Genomic DNA, 16,075 nt, shown 5'->3' on the forward strand with positions numbered 1-16,075 from the left:
AGACACTACCCTGCACAAGGCCAATTCCTCTCTGTGCATCTTGTAAGGCCAGTCCCTGGGTCCGCAATGAACACAGTCACCAGAGTGGAAAATATCCCACAGAGTCTGATGGAGGGATTTAAAGGAACTGGCTGCAGAGGGTAAAGCACAGCTGGAGGCTGAAGAGATGGAACCACAACTTCCTAACAACACCAGTACATCTCACAGTTGGACTCGAGCACGTGTTCCTTTAAACCTGGTTTTCCTTTCAAGAAATCTCTGAATGAAAAGTAGAAGCAGTTTTTGCCTTTGCAACTTCACCAAGCCCTTCCAGCTCAGACACTCAGTTCCCAGAATAAGTAGTAACCTTATTTGACCTCTGGATGGGAGGAAAAAAGGCACCCAAACCCAACAAGCTAGAGAGCCCTTTGGAGGACAGCAAGGGTTACAAATGCACTCCATGTCCCAGCACTGGCAGCTGGATTGGGTGAGGATGATGGTGTGCTTGGGACCATGGGGGCAGCTCATGACAGGGAAGGCTCAAGAGGCAGCACACGGCAAAAAGAACAGCAAGGGAGCCTTGGCTGGAACCCATCCACCATGCCTTACACAGATGAGCCCACCTCTCCTCATCAAGCAAGGTGAGATGCCCAGGCTCTGTCTTTAGAGGAGCACAGGAGGGCAATTCACCTAACTTCCCTCAGGGCTTGCTAGGGGCAGAGTACCTCAGGTGCAAGCAGTACTGATCCTTCCTCAAGACAAGCTCACAGACTGGCCTCCCACTTCCAGCATACCAGGCTGGCCCCACCTCTCTGGATGTGATCTCACACATCCTCCACCACAGCAAGTCCCTATCCCCTCCATTCCCCCACTCTGGCCAGGCTCCCATAGCCTCGCCAAAATGTCCAGGAAGGGCTGCAAGCTGGCAGGAGCCCCCATCTCCCTGTCTGACAACATGTGATATGGCAATACAGGAACTATGGCAATAGAACCCCAGCAGAACCCCAACAGAACTTAACGGATCCCCAGTGGAATGTGAGGGGACAACAGCCTAGCAGAACAGTGAGGGGAATAGTCCCAGCCACACCCAGGGACATGGAGGACCAAGATGGCATCCCAGGTACCTCCCTGCCAGTAAAACTCTGCCTGCTCCTTGTGGCGGGGGGTCCCCTGGATATTCTAACCCAAAGATATTTCAGCATGTTCTGGGACACCTGTCTGGGGTTTGATGGGGAGGAAGCTTTTCTGGGGCCCTGGCGTGGCTGTCAGATGCTGCTTTACCATTTACCCCTATGTTTCCTTGTTGAACTGATTTTTGCTGTTCTCCTTCCCTGTTTTCCCTTTCATACCTTTTGTCAAAAACCAAACCCCTGACAGAAAAAAACCCATCATACATGGGAGTTAGGGAGGAAAGAAGAGAAGGTACCTGCAGAATGCCCCGCAGGCCATTGCCTTCCCTGCAGCAGGCCAGGGTAGAGACCCAAGGATGAGTAATCAGAGGAGGAGAGACACAGAGCCAATTTCCCCCTTTGGCCCCCCAACCATCCCTGAGATCAGACTTTCCTGAGATGTAGAAGCAACAGTTGACTAGACCATATTATAACATACCTTAACAAAATGTAAAAAGGGGAATTAAAGAAAAACTTTCTCAAACCTCTGTTGAACCAGTTCTAGTGACAGCTGGAGTGAGTGCACCTTCTGTCCCCCTCCCCTCCACCTCAGATCTTGGTGCAGACCCTCACACTGGCAGACCCTACAAATGGGGACAGCACATCCTGGCATGAAGCCTCTTGACAAGGTGCCTACAGATAGGGTGCAGGCAAGAGGGTTTTAGAGCATTTGGTAGGACTGTGCTTAGCAGGGTCAGTGCTGACAGCATTGTCTCTTGGCTTCTTTCTCATTCTCTGTGTTCTCTTCATAAACAACATTCACATTCCTTTATCTCTTTATTCTTTTCAGATTACACTGTCATAAATTTCTACTTCAGAGCTTTTAGTTTTAATAGACAGTTCTACAACTATATGTATTTTTTCCTTGGACTTACCATAACATTTAGATTTCTAGATGCATGCTTCAGAGAGTGCAGCATAAGAGGCTCAATTGAAGAGTATAAGGATAAGTTATTCTGCCAGTGGAAGGAGGAGACACCAGAGAGCTTCTCAGCTCTCTCTCAGTACAGCTGACTCAGTATAACTGTGATTTATTCTTCTCTAAACCTACAGAAATTGTAGTTACTTAGTATCACTGCAAATTTACACCTCTGGCGTTTCACTGCCTGTGTTGGGACTGTGACCTTCAGCTCTGTGTTTAAGGCTAATGGATTAGCTATGCATTATTTGCCACCTCTAAGAAATGCTGTTCTGATCTCTACTAAAATATTGGGCTTCTGCAGAGGCCAGGACAAAAGGCAGCAGTGCCTGGGCTTCCTTCTTGCACTGCAGGACATGAAACAGGAGAGACTATCTTGCCAAAAGGCCTTTGTGTGGGTGAGAGGATCAGGTCGTGAGTGCCAAAATGAGCACAAAACATTTCTACCTGCAGTTTGCTGCAGTGTTAGAAATCAAAACCACAGCCAGCAGTAACTTCAGCTCTGTGTTACCCACAACCATACTCAATAAATCCCTGATGTTGCTTTCAGATGAGTTCTTTACCCTTCCAGAGCAGGAAAGAGACAGAACCACTGGCAGTGTTAATCTGGGATTTCTGTGCTTTGAGTCTAATTTCAGATCACTTCTTGTGTCTCATGATGCACATCCCAGAACATTCACTTAACAACCATGATTTATAGCTGGAGCTGCTCTGTTTTACTGTGTTGTGCAATTGCTATGCTCTTAAAGCACCAGGCTTCCTGAAGAGCATTCATAGGTTGTATCTCCTCAACTGTGTGTAGAGCATGTGTTCTGGGCCACAATGACATCTGCTAAAGTCAGGTTTTAAATCCCAACAGTAGAGGTTGGTAGTCTGATCCTTCATACCTCTCTTGTTTATGCCTACATATTACAAATACAACTTTTCTGATTTACCAGAATAAGTGGGTTCAGTTCTTAATTTGGGGCATTAGTGGTTGCAAACAGAGCCAGTTGGTTCTCATTCCGGCACCTGCAAAACTAGCATGGTCCTTTTAACCTTGAGGCTGAGGGAATTCTCTAGGTCCTGGATTATCACATATTTGTCATATCCTTCTGTATTTCTATTAAGCCTACTAGTGGTCACTGCATGTTAAAGAGATGTAGGCAGCCCCTCAGCTGGAGTCAGTGTCACTTCTGGTAAGATCTGGGTTTTTGGACACAGCCCTTCAAATGGTAAGACACTGCTGAGATGAGTATTACTGGCTTCTGTGGATGCTTACAGGACAGGTGGGATGCAACAGGCATAAGTGCTGCACAACAGGAGACCACTCAAGAGTCTTCTGTGTGACTCACAGAAACCAATTACTTTCCAAATATATTTGAAAGTGCAAAGTGCAGAAACAGAGTTATTTCAGGAGATTGTTTTCTCTGCAAGAGTAGTGGTTATAACTCAGATTCTGGAGACCTAGTCTGGACACAGCTGCAACGGCAGAAATAGGTGAAACAACCTGGTTGGTTTCAATAGGCTTGTTCGGCAATTAAAGCCCATGAATGTTTTTTCCATATATATATATATATATATGTATATATGTATGTATGTATATATACAAAATATTGCTTTATGTTTTATATACATATATATATAAAGGTATATAATGTGTATAATAATAACACTACTGAGTATATAATATGCACACTATTAGGAAAGTAGTCAGCTACTCTCCTTGGATCTGTAAATAGATGCATATATGCATATGCATATATACACAAACACAGCTGCTTCTTTAGCATTTAAGGAAGTGTGGAGTCCAGCACCCCAATCTGCCCTTGGTGGGTGGTGTTAAGCTGTAGCTCTGAGTATCACAGCACCCATGGTGCCAGTAAGCCCCTCTGCTCCAACAAAATGTGGGGACTGCAGGGATGCTTCACTGGAGCCCACAGTCCCTCCTGGCCTGTGGGTCTGACAGCTCCTGAGATCAGCTATTGCATTGCAAAGTCCTACCAAAGAGTCACATCCAAACAAGACACCATCAGATGCCTTTCATTGCAGTGGACTGTAAACTACAAGATTATAAATCCCATAGGATCAAGCAGGCATTGCTTAGAGGGAAAGATTTCCCCTACTAGCACAAATATCTTGAAGATAGCAAAGGAAATCAGAGGCTGACTAAACTCTTATTTACATAGTATTCTCTCCAGACCTACTGTGTGTGGAAATTCCACTCCAATGTCTGTGTATGAAAGTCTCTCTAGCTTTGTGTACATAGCACTCCTCTACCTTTTGGGGTACGTGCAGGGAGCTTATAGATGGAATTAATTTAGTTGACATTTTACAATATAGCACAGAGTTTAATCCTCATTTGATGGCATTGTACTCTCTGTCTTCTAACTCTACCTGGGGACTTACAGATGTGCAAGAACACCATCTTCTCTGGGACAATCCTCCAGGGAAGGCGTCATCTCTTTTGCAGCACCCAGTGGAGCTGCCTGGGATACTGGGTCCCACCAATTGCTCTCAGTGAAAGAGTTTGACAGTGTTCTCCTGACCATCATTCCACCCAACAGGGGATCCCAACCAAGTGGACATTGTCAAAGAAAGGGTGAAGTCAACTTCATTTTTAATGGGGGATGATGAGAGAGCTCAGAGTAAGGAAAACTAGGTTTTGATGGTGAAGCTGGCACTTGTGATGGGAATACCTGCAAGGGGCTTGGCAGCTTGGTTCACCAGCCCACTTTGCTCAGGGCAGTGCCCTAGGATGGGGATAACAGGAGGTCCATGGACTCATCGAGCCTGGCTGTGACTGAGAGCAGAGGCGTGGGGGGCTACGAGATGGAGCATGACAGCAAGAGCTAAAGAAATATGGGGGTAACAGCGCCAGGGAGGCAATTCCACTGTTATTAACACAAATACAGTCATCGCTCTGCCTTTGTCTCCTGATGAATCAGAGGAAATTGCCTCCTGAGCCCTTTGCCTTCCAGCTACTTCAGCTGTGTTTTGTTTCTCTAAGATTCAAATATTCTGACTGGGTTTCAGCATATCATTATGAGAACAGAACAGCTATAGAAGAAGCTTCACAGAAGAAATAGCCTGTAAATACTGCTTTGAATTCTCTTGCTATTTATGGAGAGTTCTGATATCAGGAACAGATATGGCTTCGGACAAAATGAGTTGTGGTGCTGCAGATGTGTTTGTGAATACTTAGTGGACAAGCTCCTGTGACATTATAATGGACAGCTTACCATTATCTATGAGATTTTTAAGCCTGACATTTTGATGTAAGTGATTTTTCTATTTAATACTAGTCCCCATGAACTATAAGCTTACAAAAGCAAGACCACTCTTTGTGTGGGGATCCTATCTGACCAGATTAGTAAAACGTTTATTTGCATTTTGCAAAAAAAGACTGGGCTTTGTAACGAAAATACATCAGGTCAAGTGAAAAATAGGTTTGATATCAAAATCCCACAATGGCTCATGATGGAGAGGGGGAGGCAAACTTCCAAAGCAGGAATATTTAATTCTGGCACTTTCAAAATGTGGCATTCCATCCCTTTAATTTCCCACGGGATTCTTTTTCTAACATTTCTTCTGATGGAAACAAACATGTAAACAAAAAAAAATACTCTGTATTTAGAATTCAATAAAACACTTCATTTGATCCTCTTCAGTTTCCTGGAAAAGTTCAACATGAACATTCAAGTACTGCATTTCTTCAAACTGTGCGGAAACTGCTGATCCGTGAGTTGTGCAGCTTTGATGAGCCAAGTGCCAAGAAAGGGTCCTCTAAAAGCTGCTGTAATTCATATTACTCTGTAGGACCTTCCCAATGAGTTTGAAACTTAGCCTGACAGGTATAGTACAAGCACAGAGCCAAAAACTGTCTGTCCTGAAGGCTTTACCCTCCCGATATATGATTGCCATACCATCAGATATATGTTTTTGTGTGGGGTGGCATATGGAGAATGGGAAAATCCATTCAAAACATTTTTCTACCACTTGTAGTTCTCCACACCTGCTGTATAAGGTGATTTTTCTCTTTTGTTTTGGAGGAAGTCAGGATAGGAAGTGAAGCAAGGCAACATAGACATACTGTATATGAAGAATGAGATCCTGCCCCTAGGCGCTGCTGCTGCTGCTGCTGCATGGAGCCAGTTAGTGAGCTAAGCCTGCAGGTTCATGGCTCGTGCTCTTCCACTGGGTTTAAAAAATGCGCAGCTCTGCTGTGCTTTTATTTATTCCAATTCCCTATTTTCAAGGTTGAAAGAGGAAATTTTTGAAAAGCCTTACTTATAATGCATTATAAAATATCTTTTAAAAAATACATGGAAGAGGAAGAGTTCAAGGATAGCAGTCAGTGTTAAGCAGTGGTGGTGTGCACAGACATACCTAGGTGAAACTCTGTGCATAGACAAAAGGCCAGGACAGCCCTTGCCATGCAGACATTGTGAAAATGGCACTGATTTGCCTCAGAGCATTCTCTGAGCTTGCCCACATCCAGGCATTGCAACCCAAGGCAAACGGCAACTACAGGGCATTACAGCAGGGAAATGCAGGCAGCCCTGAGTTGGAGGAAGCAGCAACCAAAACAGCCCGGTTAGACTTGGCTTCCAAACACGAGATGGAGAGACATTATTGTTACCCTCTCCTCAGCACTAATGAGGCACATCTGGAATGGTGTGTCCAGTTTGGAGCTCCCTAGTATGATAGACATGGATGTACTAGAGAAAAAGTCACCAAGACATGTAGAAGCTGGAGCCTACACGTGTAAGAGGAGTTCAAGAGAATTAAATTTGTTCAGCTTGGAGGAGAAAATACTCAAGTACAACCCACTGCTGCCCGGAGCTGCCAAATGAGAGGATGAAGAGGAGACAGCCAGACGTCACAGAGCTGCACCGCTGTGAGATAAGGGGCAACAGACACACACTGGAATATTGGAAATTCCAATTAAATCTCAGCAAAAGTATTTTCAGCATGAGAGTGGTTAAACATGAGAGTCAGAAAGGCTATAGGATCTCGACCTTTGGAAATATTTAAAATTTGACTGGGCAAAACCCCAAGGACCCTGATCTAGTTGACTTGCTTTGAGGAAAGTCCTGGACCCCAGTGATCTCCAGAGACACCTTCCAGCCTGGTTTGTTCTCTAGGTCTGTGACCATGAAAACTCGACAAATGAAGTAGAATGACAGCAGGACAGTGATCAGCAGAGCTAATGACATAGAGATGTTTTTAAATATGATGAAGAAGCAAAGGAATCTTAACAGTTTGTTACAAGAGAAATGACAGAATCGTTTATGAAAGGCAGAAGTGACAGACTTCACAAGCTAGTTCTTTATGGAGATTAAAATTAGTGATGTAATTAGTTTACATGATAATATGCTATTTGGGATATTTTAGGAAACTGTGTCCCAGCAATGAAGGATGCAGTGTTAAAGTGGCACTAGTAAAGCTAGGTGCTTTAAAATCAGATGTTGACAGACAACCTAAACCTAAGAGTAGTCACATGGGTCATATGTATTGGTTTTCACAAGTATCTCGACCAGAAGGAAAGTTCCAGAAAACCAAAAAAAATATCACAGGAGAAGAATAAGAGGAGAATTAAAGACCATCCTTAATGTGAATCAGCTCAGAGTTAGGGAATATGGCTTTTGCCGGACCAACTCAGTGATTTCTTTTAATGAGATGTATAAGTTTGAGCCTGAGATTAGCTCAGTTGGTCAGAGCATGGTGCTAATAACACTAAGGTCACAGATTTGATCCCCATATAGGCCATTCACTTAAAAGTTGGACTCAATGATCCTTGTGGGTCCCTTCCAACTCAGAATATTCTGTGACTCTGTGATTGACAAGGGGAAAATACCGACACCCTGTACCTGTCCTTCTCCATAGCATTTGAGTTCATTGTATCAGACACTTGTATTAAGCAAGTAAACTAGTTCAGCCTTGTGGGTTAAAATGTGCTAACCACCTATGGTCTTTACCACACAAATGGTAAGGGGTGACCACTGCAAGAGTACCTCAGAAACAGTGCTGGCTGGGACCTTGTCTAGTCAGCGTGTTCACCTTCAACAGTGCTGTGCTGGTCTTGCTTGGCCTTAGCCTACTCTGTTCTCAGAAATTATTCCACTGGGGAAACCCAGCCAAGGGGTGAAGAGCATGTCCTGCTGAGCGATTCCCAGTACACCTGCACTGCCTGAGTGAGAGTATGTGGGCTCTCACAGTGCTGGTAGAGACCACTCCGCTCATGTGGACAGAGGGGTCTGCAAAGTTTGGAGGTGATTCATGGGTGCCACAAAGCTGACAATGCAGAGCACTGCAGGGTTTTGGGCTTTCTGCATTGATAAAACAGGTGAAAACAGCCATCTCAGTCTGCAGTCAGACAGAGCAGGGAGCATCATGCCCAATGGGAATTGATAGGGAGGGGCAGACAGGGAAAGAAGAGGTTGCAAAGCACTAGTTCTGCCAAACTAACCCTATCGTTTTTCCTCCCTTTATCTTTTGACATTAAACAGACTGAGTGGGTGAACAGAAGATGGAGGCACAATTAAGCAGATATTGCAAACAGGAGGGTGAGTCGCTTTTTATGGCTAGTTTATGTTTCAGACACAGAACTATATAGAATAATGCAATAACAAAAATCATGCAGTATTCACCATGGGTTTATTCGCCGCAGGTCCTCTGAGAGCTGCTTTTGTTTATCTTTGTTTAATTGGCATGGTCGGATGGCCACCAGCAGGTCCAATTAAACAGATTCAACAGATTCCACTGTACATTTTTATTTTTTCTCCATCAGCATATAGCAAAAGATGTCCAAAATAATTTGTCTGAGTACTAGTAATGAATATAAAGTGCACGCTATTCCAGCCTGCACACAGTAAGTTTCAGCTGTGCAGAATTTTACAACCAAAGCAAACTAGGTTAATAATGAAATCACTGATGTGTGTCCTATCTAAAATGCAGATAAGGCATTATGCCCTTCCCTTGTAGCTATCTTAAGCTTTGGCCTTTAAGTGTTGGATGGGAACTATTTAAGAAAATCCCACCAACAGGACCTGGGCATGCCCTTAATATCAGGTATTTGTTTAAGTGCTTTGTTGAATTGGAGCCTAGTAGATCCTCTTGAAAAGAAAGTGATTTTCAATCTAATAAGGTTATCTTAGTGTGAACATTTTAACTACATCAATCAATATGCCCGTCAGGAGTAAATGACTAATGGGATTTCTCTTTTCTTTCTTTCTTTGTTACAAGAATGATGAATTGACCTTGCCTGTTGCTAAAGATTCTCATCTCCTTAATGCATTGCAGATATGTTTAATGGAAGCAAGCTGTCAGGGTCTTGCAATAACCAGTCCCAACCAAAAATATTTACCCTTGGGACTGGGTCATCAGATTCCAGTTCTGCTCTCACAGTGGAAAATTTGAAAAGGCTGGAAGAGGAATATGAAGCTTCTAAAGAAGCCTTCAAAATGCAGAGAGTACAAGATTATATTGAACAGACTGATCTTGCTCTCTTCGACAAAGAGACAAGTAGGAGAACCAACAGAGATTTTGTCTGTGATGCAGAGCCTGAAGGAGTCTCCTCATCCTCTCCTGCAAAACAAGAAAAAATTACAACTGAGGTTTCTGAAAGATCCCCGAAGAAAGGAAAGATATTAACAGGTATTTTTTTAGCAATCTTTTAGAGGAAAGGAGAGAGAATAAGTCAGTTGTCCTTGATCTTTTCTACATTTCTGTTTGCATATAATAGAATCATAGAATGAACCATCATAGAATGGTTTGGGTTGGAAGGTACCTTTGAGGATCATCTAGTTCCAACCTCCCTGCCATGGGGAGGGACACCTTTCACTAGACCAGGTTGCTCAAAGTCCCATCCAGCCTGGCCTTGAGCACTGCCAGGGATAGGGCATCCACAGTTTCTCTCAGCAGCCTGTGCCAGTGTCTCACCACCCTCACAGTAAAGAATTTCCTCCAAACATCTAATCACAGAAGAATCACACAATATTCTGAGTTGAAAGGGACTCACAAGGATCATTGAGTTCAGCTGTTAAAGTGAATGGCCTGTACAGGGATCAAAGCCCCAGCCTTGGTGTTGTCAGAGCACGATGCTCTGACCAAGTGAGTCAGGGTCAATATAAATCTCCCCTCTTAAAACCATTTAAAACCATTACCCCTTCTCTTGTCACTATCTGTCCACGTACAAAGTCTCTCTCCTTCTCTTTTATAAGCCCCCTTTAAATGCTGAAAGGCCTCTACTGAAGTGTCCCTGGTGCCTTCTCTTTTTCAGGCTGAACAACCCCAACTCACTTAGCCTGTCTTCATGGGAGAGGTGCTCCACCATTTTGATCATCTTTATGGCCCTCCTCTGTACCCACTCTAACAGCTCCATGTCTGTCTTGTGCTAAGGTCCCCAGAGCTGAACACAATACTCCAGGTGGGGTCTCACAAGGACAGATTAGAGAGCCAAAATCACTTCCCTCAACCTGCTGGTCATACCTCTTTTGATGCAGCCCAGGATGTGGTTGGCTTTCTGGGCTGCAAGAGTACCTCACCAGATCATGTCTGGCTTTGCATCCTCCAGAACCCCCAAGCCCTTCTTCACAGGGCTGCTCTGAATGAGTTCTTCTCCCAGTCTGTACTCACGTCTGGGACTGCCCCAACCCAGGTGCAGCACCTTGCACTCGGACTTGAACATCATGAAGCTCTTGTGGGCTCACTTCTCAAGCTTGTCTGGGTTCTTCTGTATGACATCCCATCCTTCTATTGCATCAACTGCACCACTCAGCTTTGTTTTCATCTGCAAACTTGCTGAGGGTGCACTCGATCTCACTGTCTGTGTCACTGATAAAGATACTAAAGAGTATCAGTCCCAAAACAGAGCCCCGAGGGGACACCATTGGTCAGCAGCTTCCATCTGAACATAGAGCTGTGGACCACAACTCTGGCTGCATCCGTCCAGCCAGAGCCAAATAGTCCACCTTCAAATCTGCGTTTCTCCAATTTGGAGATAAGAAAGTTATCTGGGACCATGTTGAAGCCCTTACAGAAGTCTAGGTAGGTGACATTGGTCAATCTTCCCTTGTTGAGTGTTGCAGTCACTCCATCATATGGTTAAATATGAGTGCCATGCATGTGCACCTAAAATGGTGATGGATTTTTAGGAGCAATGTAGGCCTGCCCTTCCCTGCCTCCTAGTGAGGGATGCAGTTGTGTGGACTCCTGGACTGGTTTGTACCATGTTTTGGGAAAAAATATTGAACTGTGTGAACATGGTATGCGGTGTCAGCATCCAGACTTGAATCCCAGCCGTGGAGAGAGCTTATCAAAAGTACAAGGTACTAGTCTGCAAAGAATGGGATTTTACTGTTAGCTAGTTTCAACATAATCACAATGAAACCAGCACAAAGTTTAAACTCAAAACCCTCTGATCCATTTTACATAGCATCCATTTTAGTTTTGTCTGGATAAGAGTTGCTCTGTTAAATGTAAATGCAAGCTAATTAATATTAGACATTTATCTGCCTTAATAGATATCTCAAGATATGTTTACTTCATATATATATATATATATATATATATATATATATATATATATGTGTGTGTGTGTGTGTGTATATATCCCTGCTTTTAATAATATTTTACAGCTCATAAAGTAATCCAGCCAATGTTTGGAGGCAGTTAGCAGGGACAAAAATACAGTTAATCCATGGAAAGGAAATCCCTCTAAGTTATAGGGGATAACTCCCCTTTGTTAAGGACTTTAAGAACTTGTCCCATTTCAGTTCTGGCTGCCTGTGGTGACACTGCTTGCAAGTCAGGATGTGGCTTGTGGCTGTATGCAGGACAGGGTCACAGCTGTCCCCTGTGAGTGGGTGATAAAGGGACAAATGGCTCCATCAAAAGCCACTGGAAGGGGACCACACAGCAGCTGTGGGGAACTGCAACTGGGTTACCTACACAGAGAAAGTATGGCTTTCTGCAGGAGAGCCTGGATCACAAACAGGGATCCAAGTGGGACAATTTGGCCTTATCCTAAGTAGAAATCATTTTTTTTTGAAGGAAAGGTTGAACTTTTTCCATAATTCCTCTTTGAACATGCTGTAAGCAGGCATTTCACCTGCTATGGAAGAGCCCCTAGCACAACCTGCTTTGGCACAGACAGAAATGCACATCCAGCATGAAAGAGACAGGCTATTCCTTGAAGTAAAAGGTTATCTATTTCCTAAGGAATTCATGAATTGGTCCTTCTTGGGGGTTTACCAACAGAAGTGTTTTCTGCTCACTTTCACATTTTTCTCAAGGTAAATTTGCCAACTCCTAAGAAGGAGAAAGACCAACTGTTCACACATGTAAGGTTTATTTTTGAAGAGCTTTCCATGTGGAAATAAAGTATTCTTATCAAGCATACATGTGAGCTGCATCCTTGGGGACAAATCTGTCCTGGGAAGAGGCTGAGGGTCTGAAACAGCCACAAAAGACAGGAAGCAAATGCATGCAAAAATATCTCTCAGTGCTATTTCAAGCAGTCATTTCTTGGATTTCTACATCACAATTAAAATTCAGATGATATATGAAGTTTGTTTCAGACTGTTTCAGTAGAGAGCTAGTATTTAGACACAAGAAGATTTACCAATGAATATCAAATAAGGGAATGCCTCATTAGGGACCCAGTGTCAACATTTAATATGTCTTCAAGAATTTGTACAGTACAGTGATTCACTGGGGCTTTTTTTGCTTCTTTTTGTCTCTTTTCATTGTTTTTTGTCTTTCATAAGGGTGGCTTATGTAACCTTCACTTCAATGCTTTTGATGTTTCTTCTAGCTCCCTGTCATAGCCATACCTCTCCTTTATTCTATGTTTTACTCTCCTACATTTTCTTTTCTCCCCTGCCACCCTATTGCCCTCTCCAAGTGCCTTCTTGTTCACCCTCTTTCCCCAGTCCATAGGCACCTCTCCTCTCTCCCATCGCCTTCTGCATATGCCTGCCCTAAATCTCTTCCATCTGCCCTTTCTGATTTTTTGGAAATAACACCACATGGTATGCAGACACTGAGGTAGGTTGCATAAGAGCTGTTTTACCTGATAGAGCATTTGAGACAAGCTGAGATGTACAACTAACCTGGTAGATGAGGGCTGTGACAGACCCCAGGTCTGTCATGCTCAGCACAGAGGGAAACAGGCAGCCTGTGGCCACTGAATTAATGCAAACCTGGACAAGAAAGGTGCTGCTCTGACAGCAAACCCCTCAGGGCACCACATCTGACTGTATGAGCTGTTTGGGCAAAAATTGGTGGTTTCCTCCTCATTCTTTTAGCATCATGACCTTCCCACAGAGGGGCAACTGCAGTCCCCTGCGCCCCATTGCCTCTGTGCAGCCACAGGGAAGCTGAAACATCCATGGGAATATGTCCTCCTAAAGAGTACGTAAAATAAGGAAACCCAAGCTGTTTACAAATGAAACATGAACAGAAAGGCAAAGTAAATTAGCTTGTAACTCTTGTCTCTTCCTCTGCAAAGCCTGTCTTCAGTCTCCAGAAACTTTTTTTAAGGTTCATTTTCAGGAGCTTTTTCTTTGCTCTCCCACAATTTATCGTACCATTAAAACTGATGGGGAAAAATGTTCCTCGTTAAGGTGGGAAGGTTTTATCTGAAATACAAAATAATGAAATGGCAAGAAATCTCAAAGCAGGAAAAAAATCCTCGCTGTTCTACACAAAAAGAGGATCTTTTTTTATTTTTTAAAGAAAGCCTTCTCTCTCTCCCCTCCAGCACCAGCAACGTATTCTCCGCCAGCTCAGCCCACGGGACCTGTGCCAAAGGAATCCAAGTAAGCAGAGAAATTGGTAACATTTTTCTATATAATTCAATCGCATTAGGCTGTATTTATGTCATACACAGGTGAGCAGCAGGAACACCTAACAACTGGAAATTTACAGTATGCCCGAGACATTCACAGCCTGGCAGCCACTGCTGTGCCCCTGCTATTAATAAACTGGAAGTTATGTCTGTCTCAGTGGTTGTCTTTGGGCCCCTCTACATTTGCTATATTAAAAAGGATGCTGCCAGCCTCTGCAGAGAGTTTTTAATTTTTTTTTTTTAATTTTGTTAGACAAATAAACCCCATGCAGTATCTCTCAAATCAACTGAGATGTGTGACTTCTGTTTTACAGGCTGCTCTTCCGGCTGGGTAGGAAAAGGAGGTCTGATTCTCCAGCCACAATAAATCAGCATAATACCACCCTTCACACCACTGACACTGCTGCAGCAACACAGATTTACACCAGCTGGAGACGTTGCTCACTCCTTTAGTCTGTCCAACATAAACATACAGACATATCTAATCTTCCTTGCAGAGAGAAGGCAAAGAAAAGAAACTGAATAGAGTCACTTGTTCAAGAGACAAAGACCAAATTCTTCTTCGATGTACTTTAAATGGCACTCAGTTCACTGATAACAATCTTTATAGGAATATCCGAGGAAGTTTATAGTTTTTTCTTTAAAGATGTTACCAGATGTTACCTTGGCCCCAAATGAGATAGATATAAGCAGCAGTGTAAGGGAAGGCTGTTGCATTGCTACATGAACATGCAGCAAGGTGTTTTTTTCATTTTAGTTTATAAATTTTATTCATATAAATTTTAAATATGTTATGACTTTTATATATATAAATATAATTTTTAATATTTCTAGAAATAAATGTTATAAATCTATAACTGGCAGCCTAAAAGAGTGCAGACTCTATTTCATCCTCAGATTTTGAAAATGTTATGGACTGAGGTAAAACATCTGATGTGACATCAAGGGAAATCAGTCAAAGTTTTCTGGCTAACAGAAAGTCACTACATAAATGAAAGAAAAAAGAGATTTTCCCTCCACCTGATAGGTTTGTGAGAAGGGACCCAGCAGTCCAGCTCCCAGCAGTCCTGGCCTGACCTGACCTGTCCTTAAGGGACTGACTGTGATCTGGGGTGCATGCAGCCAGCTGCCCATGCATTGCTGAGGTTGCACCCTGACCTTTAATGGGCAGGCAGGTTGCTCAGTATGATCGCATCTCATCCTCAAGCAAACACTGTGGAAGTGTCCTGAGTCTCTCACCTACCCCCTGGTCCTAGGAACGGGGGCTTCCATGAGATTTGTGCTTGATACCGGTCCCTGTTAACCTGGACATGGCCCTTTACTGGGCTCTGCTTCTCATGTGTAAGGCAGTGATGAAGGCATTTTACTAACTCAGCAGAGCCAGGAGACCAAACACACAACAGAGACACCAGAGCATCACTACTCCCCCTATTCCTCAAAAGTTTTCATCCACAGATGCATTAATTTGTGTGTGCTGTGCCCAGCATCCTTTATAATTTATAGGTAACTAATAAGAAATCAGTGATGTGTAAAGGCCTTGTTGAATTACTAATGAAGATAAATTAAAAAAAAAAAATTAAAAAAGCCCTTCACTCCTTACCCTGAATCAGAATACAGTCAAGCACCAAACACAGTTTGTTTGGTATCTCATTGTCCTAATTTTTTGTGTGTGTTTTTTTATTTTTTCTTATTTGTCAAGGCCACAGGCATCTTTAAATTAGTATATCACAGGGGCTATAAGAAATTATCCCTACATTGCACAGATAGAAGTGTCTGGACACCTTGATAGTTCCGTGTTGTAGGCTCAGAATGATTTTGTACCCTGACTGACAACTTTAGGTTAAAGGACACAGAGGGAGGGTGTATGGAAAGCCCCAGTTGCTGCTGGATGTGCTATGGTAAAGGAGGGATGTCCCAGAAGAGCTGCAGTCCATGTGGGTGTGGAGCAATACCATACCATCAGCTGAGTGGGGGTCACCTAATGCCATTTGCAGAACTGTGTAAACTGAGATAAACAGAAAAGTGATTTTAGGACTGATATAACCTTATTTCATCCAGTGAGCTAGAGGCAAGGAAAGCAGTAAGACCATAGAAGACTTTGTGCACAGCTGCTACCAATAGTCCTTGTCCATTTTGGTGGGCTGGCAGTTACCCCTCTCCGCTCTGCTGTCCTTA

At 43.3% G+C, this 16,075-nt stretch overlaps 1 long non-coding RNA gene across 1 annotated transcript; it reads left to right on the forward strand.

Annotated features, from left to right (window-relative positions):
* The first annotated feature begins 990 nt into the window (after positions 1-990).
* LOC127467143 (uncharacterized) lies at positions 991-9,699 on the forward strand. Its single transcript, XR_007902983.1, has 4 exons — positions 991-1,099; positions 3,178-3,281; positions 8,559-8,615; positions 9,295-9,699. It is a non-coding gene; the product is annotated as an uncharacterized LOC127467143 (long non-coding RNA).
* The last annotated feature ends 6,376 nt before the right edge of the window (positions 9,700-16,075 follow it).

This window comes from Manacus candei, unplaced genomic scaffold (genome assembly GCF_025592945.1).
Source record: "Manacus candei isolate 608988 ecotype Guabito, Panama unplaced genomic scaffold, ASM2559294v1 h1tg000014l, whole genome shotgun sequence".
Taxonomy (NCBI): domain Eukaryota; kingdom Metazoa; phylum Chordata; class Aves; order Passeriformes; family Pipridae; genus Manacus; species Manacus candei.